The sequence below is a fragment of the Sinohyriopsis cumingii genome, chromosome 13 (assembly GCF_028554795.1).
Source record: "Sinohyriopsis cumingii isolate HCF-2022 chromosome 13, ASM2855479v2, whole genome shotgun sequence".
NCBI lineage: Eukaryota > Metazoa > Mollusca > Bivalvia > Unionida > Unionidae > Sinohyriopsis > Sinohyriopsis cumingii.
Window position 1 is genome coordinate 36,163,585 of NC_142973.1, and position 9,358 is coordinate 36,172,942.

A 9,358-nucleotide genomic window follows, 5' to 3' on the forward strand; every position below is an offset into this window, starting at 1 on the left:
GCATGAAAATTCTTCATCGTTGTTTAACATTGATCGACGTGCCGCAAATCCTAAGCTGAATTTTCATTCATTGACGCAACTGCATCTTCAGCGCCGTTCATTCTCACGTTAGCCATATTAGATTCCACAGTTAGGACAGAATCACTAGTTATTAATATTACAACAACGATTTAATTGCAGAAAACCAAGTCAGTGATACAATTTCAGTATATCCAGTAACACAGCGTATGTTTTTTTACAACAGCAAATTGAAGGAATGCGAATTCGACTCACAATTTAGACATCCACAGTTTACGTGTCGAGCGCTGCTAAAAAGAAGCATTGTGGCGCATTTACCTGCTAATAAGAACACGACTCAAGCAAAAATCAATTTATGTTAGGATATAAATAACTGCTCAGATACTTAATTAAATCTCTGCCCTGTTTATGCTGATAAAATTCTCTTCATGTTTATGCCGATAAAATTCTCTGTGTTTACCGATAAAATTATCTGTGATCACCGCTGGTATCGTCGTTGTAATTCATTTCAGTTGCATATTCGCCACCGTAACACGTTCAACAGACGACATGTACACAATTTCAAGAGCGCGTATTGTGATAGACCGCTTGTTTAAAAATCGCGCAATGCACTGTCCAGTAATTTTCCATTGAGGTCAGAATGGACTGGATTGTGAGAAAATCACGCAGTATACATGAGATAGTAAATTTCCATTGACGTCAGAATGGACAGTAACCGGTGCCAGTAATTTTCCATTGAGGTCAGAATGGACAGCAACAGGTGCCAGTAATTTTCCATTCAGGTCAGCGTGGATAGCAACTAGTGCTCCAACCATTCTTACATACAAGGCTTGGATTGGTTTTTGGCAACTAATGAATCAGAATTTTTACAGGTAGAAATAAATAAATGAGCCCCCGTTTTGCAAAATGGGGCCTTGATTGCCCCGTCCCCAAGGTGAACGCCACTATTTTTGGGTCGGTCGATTCCATTTTGCTGCTATCGATCTCGCTACCTGATATTCAAAAGCTATCACAAGGAAATTATGAGCGGCGTCATCAAAGACTCGGTAGAGAATAAACCTCTGTTGATGCCCGGAGAATTTAGTTACTGTCATGTGTATTTAATTTGCTTTTTATTTTTTAAATTTTTATTTCATTACATGCTATCGTAATGTAACATTATCTGTTGGACTTGACCATGTCCAAAATTGAGTTCATTTCTGTTTGATTCTTTTATTTCATTATTTGTAAAAGCTAATACAACTCTAAATTATTCTTTATGTGTATGGGATTAAAATCATTGTTATTATTAATAGAAGTAAATATTTTTATTTGGATCTAGGTCTAGATTTTGAAATTTTTTTATTATAATCCAGGTTATGGTTTTTATTTTATAAACATCAGGACCATTCTAGAAGATTATTTTCCATTACATTATGTTTTTCTTTTAATTTTATAGAAAATGTTAATCGTGGCCTGAGGTCAAGTAAGGAACTATATAATCTTGTAACTCGGAGGATTTTTCAGTTGTGCTTTAAGACCTAGCACTTTTAAGTTGTATTATATGGGGCTGGAAAATTTATTTTGTCAAATTATTGAATCCAAGTGATTATTTTCTCTGGAAATACAAAAGTGCTCTGATACAATTCTTGGATAGAGATATTCACTGGAATTTATGGTGAATTCAAACCTGGATTTATATTACTGTGATTCAAGAAACGACTGTTGACACATCAACTTTCTATAAACTTCCAAGGACACAGCATCGCCTTAAGTTTTTGGATTTATTCTGGACTTTCACTGGTTTTAATTCAGGACTTAAAATCACTAGGACTTGTGTCTGTAATTCTTGGATTATTTTGGAACATAATTCACAATTTCGCAAGTTCCTTGTTCTCATTTTCACTTTGTATTCTATGGAAATTAATTATTATGTGTTTAATTTTACAAAACTTGTTTCTTTTCATCACTATTTTGTTAAACTTATTTTAAGAGCATAGACTTGTATGGTATAGTCACACTCCAGACCCTCCTTAGCCACCCTATTCGCTTCTTCATTTCCAGATATATCATCGTGTCCTCGACACCACTGCGACCTAACACGAGTCACTAATTATACTGAACTAAAATGTCATCTAAAATATCAGGCCTATATCTATTATTTCTGTTCTTTAAAGAAGTTTAAGAATGCGAATATCCTATTTTCATCAAACTTGCCCAGAATATTTATCGAACGAATCTTATTTCCCGTAAATAAAAATGATAAGGTTGGATAAAAATGAGGTCACTAGGTCAAATGGAAGGAACTGCTTGTTGGCACACAAGATTGTAAATAGTTAAAACAAAATAGATCACTAGGTCAGAGTGAAGGTAATCCTTGTTAGCACAACAAGAGACTGTAAATAAATATATATTTACAGCCCATGTCATAACAGAAGTCTGATTTTCACGAAACCTGCTCCGAATGTTTAAATTAAAGGGGCGCTCACCAGTTATTATGTACTTTTGACAGAGCGAGGTATGTAAGGTGAAGTTGGTGCTTTTAAAACATGCACAGAAGAGAGAATGTTGGCATACCTCTATGCTACTTTCATGTAATGGGGCTGAGATTTCTTTGGATATTGTATTAGTGAATGGAGCCACTTTAGCGACAATGTGGATTAGCATTACAAGACCCACCTGGGCCACTATAGCGACAACATTTTAAAATCACCCTGGGCCGCTATAGCGACACGGGTAAGTTGGGTAGTTGTATAGGGACAATATGAATGGAACAGGTGGGTGACGTCACGATATTGGAAATTGGTAACAATGTAGTAAGGGGATGACTTCAATTGGGCGGAACAATGGTAACAATGTTGCAAGTGGTTGATCTGAATACGCGCTACCCTAGGTAGAGACAAATACAGCAGAGACATATACATATAACACATAGATATAGGTTGATGAACATCAGTCTATGACGCAAACAACTTTACAACCGACTAAAAAAAATAGGCAAGAAAGCAAAACCATTCGAATCTTATGAGTGTTCCTTAAAAAGGGCCTATGGGTTTTCTCTATTTTCATACAAACTCCAGATATACTATCCACACAAAAGTACGCGAACACATACAGACCCCAAACATACTGTCCAAACAAACGTACGCGAACGCATATAAACACACACTCTGCTATTTACACAAACGTACTCGACGCATACAAACACACACACACACACACACACACACACACACACACACACACACACACACACACACATCACCAGAGGGAAGATGAATCAAATGAATCCCAAATATACTATCCGTTCAGCAAATATTTCTCTTGCAACCACATGTCTAAATGCAAACGACCCATCGATTCTAAAATTTTGTTGGGTCCTTTGAATTTGTTTCGTCAACTGTTGAATCCCACATTGTGGTTTGGTTCTTTATCTGTAATCAAATCAGTAATGTTGAATTTGCCTGCCGTATCAGGTTTCCATACCAAACAAGCATACAGAGAAGTGTTCTTGGCTTCTTTTCCGCACGTCAAGAGATTTTCCAGGTACGTTCGGTAAGGGCAAGTTCCCATGCTGCTACTGACCAGTTTGTTATTCAAGTACAAATCCACTCCACTGAACAAGGAATAAATGAAATTGTTGACGGGGGCTACTTTATCTTCATCCTTTATCCGTCGATGTGTCGATCACCTTCACTTTCATGTACAAGTAACTGCTATTCAGATCGATGTAATCTTCGGGCTGTCCTTTGATTTCAAACTCCATGGGAACTGATCCTGAATCCTTGACAGAGGAGACGGGATAAAATTCGACCCATTGGGATTCTTGCATCGTCCTCATGGTGGGTGGCATGGCAAACATATCCAGTTCCGACTTGGAACAGGTGCAAGACTCTCGATGCATCCGTTCCTTCTTTTTTCTGTTTTTTTTTTTTTGATAATCAAAAACGTATAAGTCTCCTATGGTTCTTCTTTTCTTGGTCTTTCTATCTTTATGGGTGTGAAGTCATCTGGAAGGGTGTCTTCGTCGTCTCTTTCTGCCTTGTCCTTGCTGTGGCGACAGGGAAGCAGGAATGCCTGACTCGGCAGCGTCCATGGCATTTATAGGAGTTTTTCGTCTCCCCCCCCCCCCACCAGTGTCTTTCCCCGTTTGAAGCAAGACATTTTTACCTGCTCTCAAGAAAGCTTCTTTGGTGTTTTGATGCTCAATGCTTTTTGGAGAAATACTTTGCCGTGCGTCAATGCGGCATCTTTCAAAGCGTGCAATCCTCTTGCAACCATTCGTTTCAAAACCGGGGCCACCGAACGAAAAGCCGATTTCAGCACATCTCCTAAACCATGTATTCGCTGTCGAGCGACGCATCGGTACATTGGATAAGTGACTTACAACTCGTTAAAGAATCATTTTCGAAAATGGAGTTTCACCGTGACTTTCCCTTTGGAGAATGGAATAGTTTGTCCCAGATCTCATTTTAGAGCAATGTTTACAGTGTCAAAATACGACTTACTGAAGGGGAAATAGTGAGGATGTACAAATTCACGGTGAACGTGATAGGTGTTTCTAGCTTCCTGGTCATTGGTCGTGATAAAATCCACTTTGAAAGGAATCCCACATAGTAACGGTACGGAGGTGTGTCCCATTACGTTTTACTCCACCACATCGGAATACTCAAATATCAAATTGAGTCCTTGGTTCAGTTCAACAGCGAAACCAAAAGCCCTGTAAAAATTCATATTACTGTTGATCTTCGGGCTCAGATTCTGTGCTATCATCTGTGGATGCCCACCCAAAATTTCAAACAAACTACCATTAAACCTGATGGACAACGCTTCGGTATTCTGAAATTTCATCAATAGTCGACGAGCCACTTTATAGTACTCAACCTTAACACTTTTGTGACTATGTTCAGGGCTTTGCCAAACGCAGCTTGAACCTGTCAGTAATTATGTACACCAAATGTTCACTGCTAAAATAATAGCCTGCCGCAATTCTAAACGTGTAGATCCTGAATGTGTGTCACATAAAAACCCAATTTTATTCATTTCTTCTTGCAATTGAACGTTCATTTCGATCTGTAAAGCGTTTTGAGTTTCAGTGATGTTTTGATTTGTGTAGGGTAAATCCATCAAAGTCACTTTCCAATGGGCTTCGTGATCTAACTGGATGGCCTGATGTAAATTGGCCTTGTAACAACATACAATTTTGTTGGTAAACACTTCCATGGAGCTGTCACCGGGTAACGTTAAGTAAAATTGGTTGTTGTTGTTCATAATCCCAGAGTTCTGCTGCTGTCCGAGGGGTCACTCGAAGTCAGAGGAGTGTCTAAAAGATGATTGCTGTTGTGGTTATTGTTGGAGTGGTGACTGACGGTGGAAACAAGATTCCCGTTATTACCGTATGAGAAGTATATGAGAAGTATTTCAGGGAAGGATTGAAGAGAAGGTAACCGATGCAATTGCTCAGTAAAATGGTCCACAATTGTTTTTCTCCTTGTTACAAACTCAAATTAGCAATGGCCGCACCGATCACACAATACACCACAAAGATTTGCCAGAAAAAGACGATTTGTGTTTTAGGCACACGATCGCCACACCACACCCACAAGGGTTGCTTTTGAAGACCTTGCATAAAAGAACTGGGTGAAGGAGTGGTCACTGCGGTGGTAGTGGTCGAGGCTGTGTTGAAGGGCATGATGGTCACTTCTTATTATCGTCGATGACTTGCGAAGATTCGAGCCGAGAATCAAAACTGGGAGGATATTCTTTCCAACGCACTTTGACTTCTTTGACACAGCGTTTTCCCACTTTACGGGTTCTTCGTTTGAGAATGCTTTCTATGTCGTACACTTCATCTTCTTTTTAGTCACGCGTTGTAACAGTGGCAAGCAAAATGTTCCTTTTAACACTTCCCAGTTCATGTCTTCCATTTTATATACGACAGGATGATGGTCACGCACTCATCCAGTGTCACAGAACAATTTGGTGGTCCAGTTTGGTAGGTATCTTTGTCGAAAGTGCGTTTGGTTTTGCCAATGCGCATCCAATCTCCTGCTTCCAACACTCCACCTTTCTTGTGGGCAGCCACCGTCGGGGACGTACCAAACAGGCGCCCAAAAACAGTCACTTCGTTATCCGGAGTCACTTCTTGGGGGATGCTCTGATGGTAAGATTGGATCTACGCTTGAACTAGGTCTTGTCCATGTAATAGAGAGTGTATTGATGCGTAAAATATTTCAGTATGCGATGAAAACGTTCCACGATGCTGGCTTTGACTTCGGGATTTTCGGTGGTGAAAATATGAATGTCTCGTTTCTTTAATTCTTTTTTGAAAGCTTGGATCAGAAATTTTGTGCCTTTGTAGGTTTCAACACCAGTTTGAAGGCTTTCACCAACTCACTGCTAGCTTTGGAAGTCAATGGTACGACCCAGGCAATTTTTGGAAAAGACTTTGATGACATAAAACAAATATTTGTAGCCACGATTGTAGGTGGCCAAATGAGAGACATTGGCTAAATCGGCTTGCCATTGATGACTGATGCCCTCCACTCGGGTGCGACGTCTGGAAAAGTTTCTTTGAATGGGTTTGTGTAAAATGAAAATGGCTTGTTCTTGCACTTGAGGCAAACGGAGACTTTTCAGACGGGTTTTGGCAGCACGATACCATTTCTGAACTCCTCCATGACCTGCAAGATGGGCTGGATCGTAATAAATAATGGCCAACACCTTCTCCATTTTTTAATAAGTTTCCCATTCTTTGCTGTCGCTACTTTGGATGGGGCGAAATGGTTGCTTGGTATCGGCTTTACGTCTCCGATGTGCCACGGGAATAGAAGTAAAGGATAGTGGTTGCAGTGGTAATGGGATGGCTTTGGTCTTCTTTTCGTTCTTCACTTCCGGTTTCTCTTCTTTCTTTTTGAATTTTGTCGAAGGAGAAGTGGATATCACCCTTTTACCGCAATCTTTAAGTTCTTCTCGTTGGTGTGTGGGGGAAGGGGTAAGCAACGACGCTGCAATCTTACTAGGAACGGGAGCTGATGACGGTGTTTGAAAGACTTCTCGTACTTCTTCTTCCTCGGGCATTCGTGGCACTGTGTCTGTCTTGACCGCTGGGGGTGGTGGTAGCGATGGTGGTTGTATGGAATTTTCGCCAGGGTCTTAAAATCGTTCAGTTGGGAGAGTTGTTTCGTCTAAAGCTCTCTGGTGAAAGAGTTGCAGTCGTTGCAACAGTTGACCGTACCTTTGCGATTTTTCGGATAAATTTCTGTGATCCATCAATGATTGAAATTCGTGTTGTAACTGTGAGATCTCGGAAAAATGAGGATTGGGAGGCAAATGCCGGATCCGTTGTTCTTGCCAATGACGGTATTCCATCCATCGTTTGTGAGGCACTAGAAACAGTTTTCGTCCTTCCATCGGATTTCAGTGGTCACGTCTGAGATCTTTAGAATCCAGAGGTCCCTTTTATCTTCTTAGTCCCTTTTTTATCTTGCTCCCATGAGTCCTCGCAGCATTATTCCCAAAACTCGTTTCAGCAAGTTTCCTAACAACATGGGCGAAATTCCTCCGCGTTGTACCAACATCTTCTTCTTTTGACGGATGGGTATTTTCTTTTGGACAATTTGGCAAAGAACGTGTCGATGCCTGGCTAAGCATTCTTTCTGATGTTTAGATAAAAGTATCGTGCCTTTCAAGACACTCAGGTAACATTCACACACGTTATCGACGACATCTTTGGTGGCTGTTTGAATGAGTTGTTTTCATATGGGTGAAGGAGCTTTGGACAGGACAGACAACATGCCCGAATGTTTGGCTAAACGAGGAGGCAAGCCTTTCCTTTTCTTTCCTTTCTTAGCCAGAGAGTGGTGTGCACTTCTTTTAGGGGACATCTTTGGGAGTACAGGATCACCAAATCACTGATCACCATCCTTTACCGCAGATCTTTTTTTATACTGGAATGCGTCGCCACTGATTGTCTTTACGTCGTGTCAACTTGATGACAGGCATCACACGTCGTGTGGGGTGGGGGGTCGCAAATGACTTAATCGGGACAGTTCTTGCTTAGACAAAACCAAAAAACCCAGTAACATGCCAGATCTCTCTTGGACTTTGATGTTGGGGGCAGGTACTTTGCAAGCAGCTGCCACTGCAGCTAATGAGGAAGATGTCAACGTTGGAGGAAAATTTCTTGGAGACGCGGGTTTCCATTGTCTCACCAAATGAAGAAAAACGAATGTCAAATTAGGCTTGGCTGGCATCACTAGCAAAGGAGAAGTGGAAGAACCTGAGGAAACTTGAGACGCTCTCACCGCGTAGTAGGTCATGGCCTCTTGCGTAAAGAAGCTGTTTTTTGTGGTCTTTTTGGGGGGGGGGGGCTTTCTTTTTCTGTAGGCTTTTCATTTTCTGTTTCCGTTACCTGCTCTTTTTCTTCTTCTGGGTCTGTTTGCCTATTTTGGGAGTGGCGTTTTTCTTTGGGAAGACTTTGGGGGCATTTAGATCCCATTTTAACAGGGAACGAATGATGACACCTCCTAGAAAACCGCTATATCTAGGTTTCAAAATGATTTGGGTTTTGGTTTGAGTGTCGATGCGGAGATCAGCATGTTGCGTCAAGGCTACATTGTTTCCATAAAAAAAAGAGTTCGGTTTGATGTGGAATGTGAATGATGCCTTGCAGTAATTGGCGTGTTGTCACCGTAAACCATCGTAAGACTTCTTTGAGACTGATTTCTAAGACAACGAGCACGTATTTGTGGATTTTGTTCGCGACTGATGCCGTACAAGGCACGAATCAATTTGACGGGAAGATAAGACTGAAGGGACGTCATGTTGACGCTGTGTGAGACAAACCCAAAGTGTCTTTTTAGTATAGATTTTTGTTGTTGCTGTTAAGTCGACGAAGGGGATGTGTACACGACAGGCCCTCCATCTTGGCACCAGTGGTGAAACAAATGGGTACGAAATCGCAAATAATCGGGGATACTAGGTATCAAATCCACGAGCAAATAGGCGTGTGGGGTTTGAGTGGCATTGTCGTACGCATTAGTCAGCCAAGGCGTTCCTGCCTGTTTGGCTAAGACTAAGAAACAAATATTGGATGATGTAAATGACACTGGCATTACGATGATGTCCTTTGTGCGTAAACCACGGTTTAATTTCTTCTTCGTCTTCTCTTAACATGTCGTCGAAGATGACCATATGGGTTTGACTGGGGACAGATACGATCCCGTCGTCTTCGCCAGGAATGCCTTCCACAAACACGATGGAATCGCCACTCTTTGTAACACCACACGATCCGTTGTGGTGGACGATTGAACAAATGATGTTTATGTTCGATCAAACGTTTGACAAATTCGGTTTTGCC